Source organism: Psammomys obesus, unplaced genomic scaffold (genome assembly GCF_907164565.1).
Source record: "Psammomys obesus unplaced genomic scaffold, mPsaObe1.curated_primary_1811, whole genome shotgun sequence".
Taxonomy (NCBI): domain Eukaryota; kingdom Metazoa; phylum Chordata; class Mammalia; order Rodentia; family Muridae; genus Psammomys; species Psammomys obesus.
Window position 1 is genome coordinate 26,873 of NW_026586662.1, and position 10,521 is coordinate 37,393.

Consider the following 10,521-nt stretch of genomic DNA (forward strand, 5'->3'; position numbering starts at 1 on the left):
AGAAAGAAAGAAAGAAAGAAAGAAAGAAAGAAAGAAAGAAAGAAAGACTGAGGGTCAATGCTAATTGGCAGCACTAGATTTATAGATCTTTAGGGTCACTGTTGGGTACTGTATTTTTTCTGAAAGGCCCAATAGCAGGCAAAGAGTTTCCTTTGAAGGTGATCTATCTGGTGGCCATCTCAGATCATTTATGTATTATGTACAGATGTATTGCTGTTGTAATCTCTTGTTACGAGCTCAAATTCCTTTGAGTAAAAGTTTCTGTGGCAATATATCTAAGAAAGCCAACTTAAGAGAAGGAACGATTTATTTGGGCTCATGGTTTCAGAGGATCTAGTCCACGGTCACTTGGCTTAATTGCTTGGGGGCCTAAACTGAACAGTATCCAGATAGTGGAACACATGGGAGTAGAAACTACTTACTACAAGGCAGAAAGAGAGACAGAAAATATTTGCAGGAACAGCAAACTTCCACCTCCTAAAAGTCCATTGGGCTGTAACTGGAAAAACCCATTGGTGGGGTTAGTGCTTTCATCTCTCAATAGCACCAATAGCTGAGAGCCAGAACCTCAGCATATGAGCCCTGGAGAGGCGTTGCACATTCAGATCTTAACAGGCCCTCATTATATATACCAAGCTAACCTTGAACTTGAAATCCTCCTTTTTTTTGTTTGTTACTGTGTTTTGTTTTGTTGAGACAGGGTCTCTCTATATAGTCCTGGCTCTCCTAGCACTCGTTCTGTAGAGAAGGTTGGGCTGTAACTCACAAAGATCCTTCTGTCTCTAGCTTCTAAGTGCTGGGATTAAAGCTGTGTGCCACCATGCCCAGCATTTGCAATGCTGTCTTAGCCTTCCAAGTGCTAAGACAAGACACTGATCTGAGCCTGACAGGCTCCATTAGCAGAGCCTGTATTGTTCATGTTTTATTACCTTTGGTGCTTATAGCAATGGCCATGTTTTGGGTGATATTGACTAATGGGGCCAAGAGAATATCCAGATAGCACACATCCTATCTACACTATCCAAACTGATGCTCCTGAAGACAAGAATTTTGTCCGTGGACAAGCTGATACCACCCTGAAATTGCTAGACTGATGAAATCTGTGTGTCCTCTATGCCATGACGATTCTGTTTCTGTTCATCAAGTAACACCAGGAGTGGCAGATCCACTCTAAGAATTATAGATGTCAAGGTCACCAAGAAAGCAATGGCTCATGTGGAACATTGCTTCCCCCGCATGAAGAGATAAAGATTAGTTAACAGTGAATATTGTCCTCTCATGGCCAACAGGTCTTGACATGCAGCAGCCTCAAAGTTATAGTCTGTATGTATCACTCTTAGGTTGTGGCCAAATGAGCTTTCTCCTGACTACGGACAGATACAGTAGTAAGACAGTCCGGGTACTAGAGGATGCACGTTCTTTTTTATTATTATTATTATTTTAATTTTCTTATACATTACCTCCAAATCACAGTTTCCCCCTCCCTCCACTCCTCCCAATCACTGCCCACCTTCCCTCTGCCCCAAACCCACTCCTCCTCTGTTTTTCTTCAGAAAAGAGCAGGCCTCCCAGGGATATCAACCCAGCACAGCTTAACAAGTTACAATAAATAAGACTAAGCACAAACCCTCATAACAAGGCTCGATGAGGCAATGCTGTTAGGAGCAAAAGTCCCAAGAGCAGACAAGAGAGTCAGAGACACTTCCACTCCCACCATGAGGAGTCCCACAAGAGCACTGAGCTACACAAGCATAATACATATGCAGAGGATGTAGGGCAAACCCATGCAAACTCTGTGGTTGCCGCTTCAGTTTCTGGGGAGCCCCTAGGAGGCCTGCATAATTGATTCTGTGGGCCACGTCCTCCTGATGTCCTCGACCCCTCTGGCTCCTACAATCCTTCCTCCCCCTTTTCCTTGGGGTCCCTCCAAGCTCCACCTAATGTTTGGATGTTGGAAGATGCACATTCTTGGAGCTGAACAGAGAGTGCACACAAACCCTGGAGCAGGGAAAGTTATTGCCAAATACTAGTATTTCCAGCACAGGCTTTGAGGACTTTGTGACTCCATACAAGAAGAAAAAGAAAAAAAGAAAGAAAACTGTTTTATGCTCACGCAAAGCACACCCTTACACAGCCGTGGGATGGTGGACAGGCTGCAAACGACTTCCTCTGCCAACACCTGCCTTCTCTTCTGTTTTAACAGATGAAGTGTTCTTGTTCCAGTCTGAGACTTCACTTCTATTCTGGGAAGGAGTTCCTGTCTTTTCGAAGCTTTGGCTCCTGGACCCTCACCACTTTCCTGCATCCTAAGACCACACACGCCCATGCCTGGTCTCACCCACTTAGAAAAGCACTCCTTTCACCTAACTTTCCTCTCTACCTGCTAATCCACATCTGCCCTCCCACCTACACCTTACCTCAGCCCTCTTCAAAAGAACAACCATCGCCCCGCTGTGCTCCTGAGACCACAGGATGCCACCACTGGCCTTTATGTTGCCAACCCCAATGACTGTTTCTATTATCAAGCTTAACATTTAGAAGCATTCAATGCAGTTGACCTAGTTCCCAGTGAAACTCTTCCTTTCAATTCTGGGAAATCACATTCTCCGATTTTCCCCTCTAGGGGTCTCCTTGGCTAGCTTTCCACCCTTCACTGGAACTCTCAAGTTTCCAGTGTTCCAGGCCCCGTACTGGACTTTCTCATGTTCTCTGTTTATATTCTTTCCCTGATTATCTCACTCCTGTCATGCTTTAAATTACTTTCTTATGCCAGTGACAGCCAAGCCCTAACCTCGCCTCTGAACTCATATGTCGAGCTGCCTCATTAATACACCCACATTTCCTTTTCCTGGGTTTATTAACTTTACTGGGTTTTGGGTTTTGTTTTGTTTTCCATAAGATTGCCAGGTGTCTGTCTTGCCATGTATCGTAGGACTTACTGGATAGTTCAGATTGGCGGGGGGAGAGAGGGGAACCCCACTGGGGATCACCCTACTGACAAGATAGGCTTCTTGAATTTTTAAGATTTTTTTTCTGCTTTAAAATAAATGAATTGCACGTATCATACTTAGCTTGCTGTACATATTTTCCTATGATTTAACTGAAAGCTTCCATAGTGCCATTTCTCTTACACATTTATTATCTTCTTATATAATATGTACTGTGTTTTTCAAGGCTGACTATTGCAAGATGGCTGCACACACCATGGTAATAATTCCAGGCCACTGCTGTAACATTAGGCCTTAGAGTCCCTAATCAGCATTTGTCCACTGGCCTTTCTGTGGTCTGGACTTTTCTCTTGAAGTTCAGTTTCCAGTTCTCATGGCCTAATGGGCAAATGAAGCCAAATGTTAGGGAAGGGCTGGGAAGGTTGCTCAGCAGTTAAGAGCAACTGGCTGCCCTTCCAGAAGACCTGGGTTCAAGTGGTGACTCACAAGCACCTTTAATACAGACCCTCTTCTGGCTTCTGCAGGCACTGCACATGGTGCGCAGACATGTAAGCAGTCACAACACCCATTTACATCCAAATAAATAATGTTCAGAAAGTTAACAAAACCAAAACTACATCATCCTCTCCTTCTCGATCTCAAATTTCTGAGTCACTGGGGCTGCCATTCTCTCCACCACCAGGGTCCGCTCTGCCTCCTTTCTGCTTCCACAGTTCATCATCACATCCTACCATTTCCTCAGCAATGGCACACTCTGCTGACATGGTTATGAGTCTGGAGCCACAATAATCTGGAAATATTAATTAGCTCAGATATATACACATATTTTTCCTCATTTTAAAAGCAAGATGCAATAGTTTAGATCTTAAGTGTCTTCCAAAACCCCACGCCTTACAGGCTTAGAGGCTTGGTACCCACGTTGGCAATACTGGAAAGTGGTTGTACTTTTCCACTACTGTTACAAAGTACCTGAGGAAAGCAACTTAAAGAAGCATTTATTTTGGCTCATGTTTCGAGGGTACAATCCACCAAGGGAATGACAGAAAAAAAAAAGAAAGAAAGAAAAGAAAAGAAAAAGAAAAAGGCTCAAGTTGTGGCAGCCAGGTGTGAAGTAACTGGTCACACCCTCTCACAGCCAGGAGTGAATGCTGGTGCCCAGCTCATTTTTCCTTTTTCAGTTTTTATTCTGTCAGGGACTGCCCCTCCCTTCACCCTCACCCCTCCACCACCCCATCTTCTGGGCGATCTTCTCTCCTCCGTTCAACTTCTCTGGAAACATCCTCACAACTACACCAGAAGGTGTGGCTTCTGTCAAGTTGACAATGAACATTAGCCAGCACCATGGTAAAAGCTTTATGAAGCAGCTGACCAGGTCTTTAGGTCAGCGGAGGTCAAAGGCGACTCTGGGGCTCTGCTTTCTTTCTCTTCTCTTTCATTTCCTGGCCATGAGGTGAGTGGTTTTGCCCTGTTATGTACTTCCAATATAACATCTACCTTTGCCATAGGCCCAGACAATGGAACAACCAGTTATGGGCTGCAGCCTCCAAACCAAGAACCAAAATAAGCCTTTGCTCTTTACAAAAGTTGATTAAATCAATGATTCTCAACCTTCCTAATGCTGTGACCCTTTAATACAGTTCTTCATTATTTATTTTTCCTTTTTCAAGACAGGGTTTCTTGACTGTCCTGGATTCACTTTATAGACCAGGCTGGCCTCAACTCACAATAATCCTTCTGTCTCTGCCTCCCTGAATGCTGGGATTAAAGGCATGCACCACCACACCCGGTTTACAGTTCCTCTAGTTGTGGTGACCCTCCAACCATAAAACTATTTTCATTGCTGCTTCATAATTTTGCTACTGCTATGAGTTGTAATATATTTTTGGAGACAGAAGTTTACCAAAGGGGCCTTGATCCACAGGTTGAAAACTGCTGCTCAAGACTTTACTCTTGTTACTATGATGAAAATTAATATATAAGGTTAAAAACACGTACTAAAATCGCTTTGAAAATTACCTTCATCTGATGACTTTAAGAACCTAATACTGAGCCAGGCTCAGTAACTCACACCTGTAATCTCAGCACTTGAGAGACAGAGGCAAGCAGGTTGCTGTGAGTTCAAAGCCAGCTTGGTCTACAAAGCAAGTCCAGGATAGCCAGGGCTACACAGTCTCAAAAAACAAAACAAACAAAGAACCTAATACTAAGGCTGTGGAGATGGGGACTCAAGTTTGATCCCCAGAACAAAATGAAGATAGTTTTGGTCCATGCTTACAATTTCAGCACTAGGAAGTAGAAACAGATGGATCCCTGACACTCATGTCTCAGCCAGTCTAGCCTAATTTGTGAGCTCCAGATCAAAAAGAGACCCTGTCTCGGAGGAAATGGTGTTCATGAGGGTAGCACCTAAGGCTGTCCTCCAGCCTGCTCAAGCAAAATGTGCATACCTGAGCACATATATTAAAAAAAAAAAATTAATACCATGGGCTGGAAATGTAGCCCAGAGGCACAGTACTTAACCTGAAGCTAGCAGCAGATGCTCTAACAAGTCCTTACCGTACGTGATTCTGTTCCTTATGGTGACATTACAGTGATGTCTCTCGCAATCTCTTATCCAAACAATTGCACTAATTTTTTTATCTATTCATTCATAACCATTACTATTGCACATACGCATGATGTCTGTGTGGGCATGCGTGGCACTGGGCATGTATGGTGACCAGAGCACAGCTCTGTGGAGTTTGTTCTCACCTTCCATCTCTACATGGGTTTCAAGGATTGAACAGACAGTGCCAGGCTTTCATGGCAAAGCAGCTTTACTCACTAAGCCATCTCACCAGCGCTGTTTGCACTAATTCTTAAATTCGGTCCAAAGTTGAATGGAAACCTCCTACTAAACGATTCCTTTGGGAAAGCCAAAGACTTTGGGTTTTTCTCTTCACATTTATTTTTAATTCTGATTTATGTATATGCTACCTGTGTGCTCTTGCCCTCAAGGGCCACAAGAGGATATTTGATCCAGTGGAGCTAAAATTCTGACACGGGTGCTGGGAACGAAGCTGTTAACCAATGTGCCGTTTCTGGAGCCTGGTTTTAGTGTTTTTATGTCAGGTTTGATGCACACTGCATACACCAGAACTCAGGGAATTTATTGAAATAATTACCATAACAGAGATCTTATCTTAAAGTTTACTGCAGGAAATGAGCTTCTCAGCATAATCAACTCTTCAGGGACACTTTATTTTCTTTTTTTAAGATGTGTTATATTTTTTTTTTCTTCCTGCATGTATAACTGTGCTCCAGAAGAGGGCACCAGATCTCATTATAGATGTTTGTGAGCCACCATGTGGTTTCTGGAAATTACCCTCAGAACCTCTAGAAGAGCAGCCAGTGCTCTTAACTTCTGAGCCATCTCTAGCCTGACACTTAATTTTAATACTTATTGTCCTTTAGTTATTATTGTCACTTCAAATGGTTGCTTCCCTCAGTTCATCTTTCTGGATTTTGTCTTGTTCTTTTGTTTTTCAAGACAGAGTATCTTTGCATAGCCTTGGCCATCCAGGAATTTGCTCTGTAGATCAGGTTGGCCTCAAACTCAGAGATCTGGCTGTCTCTACTTCCCAAATGATTAAAGGATTAAAGGCATGTGCTGCCAGCACACCACTCAGCCTGTTTTTAATTTTTTTGTTTGGTTTTTGGTTTTGGTTTTTTGAGACAGGGTTTCTCTGTATAGCTCTGGCTGTCCTGAAACTCACTCTGTAGACCAGGCTGGCCTTGAGCTCATGGAGATCTGCCTGCCTCTGCCTCCCCGAGTGCTGGGATTAAAGGCATTTGCCACCACCACCTGGCTTGGCTGTTTTAAAATTCAATTTATTATTATTATTGTGTGCTGTTGTCAATAGTGAAAAAATTGGAAACTGATACATCCAACTAAACCCTGACTATCATGCTGGCTATAAAAATGTTCTCCCTGTATACTGATACGGAAAGATGTTTAGCATATTCTTGAAAAGGAAACGTTAGCTGCATTGGAGTGTATATATATTTCAGACATAGCAGGGCACGATGGTGCAAGCCTGTAATCCCAGGAGAGGCAGGTGGATCTCTGTGAGTTTGAGGCCAGCCTGGTCTACAAAGTGAGTGCAGGACAGCCAAGGCTACACAGAGAAACCCTGTCTCAAAACAAACACACACCCCAAAATAAAAAATCTAAATTGCACACACGTCAATTTCATATATTTGTTTATGTATTGAAATTTCAAAAATTGCTAACAGTAGTTCCCCCTTGCGAGGAGTACTGGGAGATGATCCCCGGAGGTGTGAGGACATTTACCTATTTATGGTCTGTTTACTGAAGGCATTTTAAAAAGCAGTGTGAGGAATAGGTAAATTTCATTGTACCTCATCAATTTAATAAAAGAAGAAATTTAAACCTAGTAATTATTTTGTCACCTGGAAGAAGTTTCATCTTTTCCATTACCTTTTGCTGGCATTCCATCATTCGAGTTTTCTGAAAGCCATCACACATAGTCAGTCATTCATTCACTCACCTAACGGCGACACCTACTTCCTCATAGGCTCTGCTCTAAACCGAATAAAGAGCACTGCACAAAACCAAAGGGGCTCCTCTCACACTTGAAGGGAAACTGACAACAAATACACACATAATTTTAATGAAAACGCTACGAAATAAAAGACCTGAATTTCCAAATGCTGAAATATTCAAATGGAGTACATGCAGCCATATAGTGATTCGTACATGCTAATTACTGAAGCATAACTTTGAATTTAACGTTTGACGCATCCTCTTTTCTTTTCTTTTCTTTTTTTTTTTTTTAACATTTATAATTTGGTAGGAAGAAACTTAAAAAAATTAGCAAAGGGCAAGCTGTGCCACCCTAGGACAACTGGTGGCTTTTGACTTGCTTCCTCTTCTGTGAAATGGAGTGTCTAACTTCTCAGGACTGTCACAGCGTAACTGTCCCCGGTGCCTGGGTGGGGTGCACGCGACAGCGTGGCCCTGCTGGGGTCACCGCCTGATTTACGGTTTTTCACCCGCGTGGTTCTGTCCAGCAAGGCCCCGCAGCGCCAGCCACCGGGGCAGGCAGGCTCCGCCACCGGCCGCGCGCAGGGGCCGCCAGCGCGGCGGAGTCAAGGCCACTCCCAGCCGCCGACCGTCCTAGCCGACTTGGCTCCCAGCAGGCAGTGACCTCGCCTCCAACTGCGGCTATTCGTTTGAATTCTGGCGCCACTCCCACGCCACGTAGAGCCCAGCGGCCCGCCAGACTCGGAGGAGACCGGTGGCAGCGTGCCGGCGGGAGCGCGCGCAGAGAATGGACGGGCACGCGGCAGGCAGGCACGCGCGCCACGCCCCGGAAAGGCCGGGAAGAAAAGAGCCACGGCGCGCGCTCTCACGCGTTGATTCTGGCGGAGGCCACGCCCCCGTCGGCCCTCGCGTCCAATCGGAACTAGAGGGGAGGGGCAGCCTCGGTCTGGTTCCACGGAGGCTATAAAGGGAGCTGCGGGCCCCGCGGTTCGCTCTTTTACGTCGGGAGCTTGAGATGTCGTGTGCGTTTGCAGGTGAGTGAGTAGGGCTCGGGGATTGGGGGTGGAGGGAATGTAGGAGCGGAAAGTGATGGCGCGGAGTGAGTTTGGAGGCTTACGTTGTGTGGAACAGCCGCCGAAGCCTCAGCCCAGCCCAGAGGCCCGTTGTAAACGCCCTCGGTTAAATGCGCATAAGCCGTGGATTCCAGGAATGTAGCCTAGGCCGGAGGAGACAGGAACTGGGCGGCTGACTGAAGGCCGCAGGGGATCTGTCTCCCCACTCCTGTCTCGGGAGGATTCTTAAACATTAGGGTTTGCCGAAGAAGGTTCTAGGAGTTAATATGCTGTTCTGGAGGTACTGGTGTCCCCCAGGAGGCATCCGGTTACACACCGATCTTTTCACAGGGACAATGGCGCCATCATTCTCTGTGTCGGCAAGCAGTTGGGAAGAGAAGCCGAGGTAAGGGCCACGCAGCATAGCTTTCTGGTTGCAGTAGACTGGATGTGGCAACAAGATGTGCTTAAAATGTTTCTTTTCCTTAGAGGAAGAAAAGAGGCCAAAACCACCATCGAAAATACATAGCAGGAAGTAACTTCCTTTAATCTTTCTAAAAGGTGTGTATGAAGCCTGGATTTTTTTCAGCAAAGGGAACGTTTCGTTTTCACTGTAAAGATTCGTTTACCGGCGGCTTTGTACGTATTGATTCTGAAACAATGCTGGCTAGCCATTTAATGCCTACAGCTTCACCTTTTAAATATTTGTAAATGGGTAGTGGACAAATGGATTGGACATTGCTCTAAACAGATCCTTGTGATACAGTAACAATGTATAAAAGTGAAATAGTTTCTTAAATATACTTATGCTAAAAGTGTGCTGTACTTTCTGTCAGCAGAGAATGCCACCCCATTGAAATGGCCAGCAGCCTGGAAAGATCGTAGAGCCGGAATGCATGTGAGTGGAGTTTACTTTGTTTTTTTTTTTTTTGCTGAAACATAGTATTTTCGGTCTGATCTATGATGATCCTATCCCGAACCTGAATTCCTGTTGAAAAACCATAATTACGGATCTGGCTTCTGAGATGGACCCTTACAAAGGCACTGTTACATTTTGTTTTGGTGTTGGTAGTGTTGGTAATTTCTGTGTTTCTTTTTCTAGGGCCGATGAGGCTTTTCTGGCACAGGAGGACCAGAGAAGAGAATCCAGTATTGGATGCTGGGGTGTTTTGAGATGGGGTCTCTACATATGCCCAGCTAGCTGTCTTTGAACCCCTCTACCTGCACCCCGTGTGTCAGCATGACTAGTCAGGACTCTTATTGCTGGATTTAACATGGGGATGAAATTAAAGCTGGGTGAAGAGTAGCAGTGATTGAGAGCCTTGTGAAGAACAGGACATTCTAGTATATCCTACAGAGTTGAGGGTTGTTTGTGTATAAGGCAGGGCTCAAATGCATTCTTAACTTTTCCATTCTGTGAAAACCAGATGAGGTGGTATATAGCTGTGTACTGACTGAACAAAATTGAGTATTTACACCCGTGCAAAGAAGTTAAACTTCCTGTAAAATGGGTTATATGCCACTTTTCCTTATCCCACAGTGGTTACTGTGTGAATGCTGCAATAAACGTACAGCTGGAAATAGTTCTCCGATTCGTTGTGTCAGCAGTGGTGTCCCGGTCTAGTTTTTTTTTTGTTTTTTTTTTGTTTTTTTTTTTTTTTCTACCTACATGGGAATTGGGATTTAAAGGTTGTCAGTCTCCTAACAGCATGATTGTGTGTATAATTGTCCAGGGGCGCCCCCTACACCTCTGGCTTTCCCTATTGGCTGTCCCACACAAGGCTGGGCTCAGATGCACCTGTCTGCAAACTGCCAAGGTGAAAGATGGGCTGCCATTCCCAGTTTACTAAGTATCCTAATTGCCTGTCAGTGGTCTTTGCAGTGTGGAGTCCAGTTGTAGGTAAATATTCTAGTGTATTCGGTTCAATTCCAGTTTGCTTGCTTTGAGAGATCTAGTCCAAATGCAAATTTTTCA

The 10,521-nt window shown here is 44.6% G+C and overlaps 1 long non-coding RNA gene and 1 other non-coding gene across 3 annotated transcripts; both read left to right on the top strand.

Annotated features, from left to right (window-relative positions):
* Window positions 1–8,487: 8,487 nt before the first annotated feature.
* On the top strand, window positions 8,488–10,138 carry LOC129672882 (uncharacterized). Of its 2 annotated transcripts, none has more exons than XR_008719577.1 (5): window positions 8,488–8,528; window positions 8,898–8,952; window positions 9,036–9,107; window positions 9,383–9,444; window positions 9,649–10,138. It is a non-coding gene; the product is annotated as an uncharacterized LOC129672882 (long non-coding RNA). The 2 variants fall into 2 exon arrangements; XR_008719578.1 differs by having other exon boundaries at window positions 9,386–9,444.
* Window positions 9,502–9,573, top strand: LOC129672906 (small nucleolar RNA SNORD50). Its single transcript, XR_008719585.1, has one exon. It is a non-coding gene; the product is annotated as a small nucleolar RNA SNORD50 (small nucleolar RNA).
* Window positions 10,139–10,521: the final 383 nt, after the last annotated feature.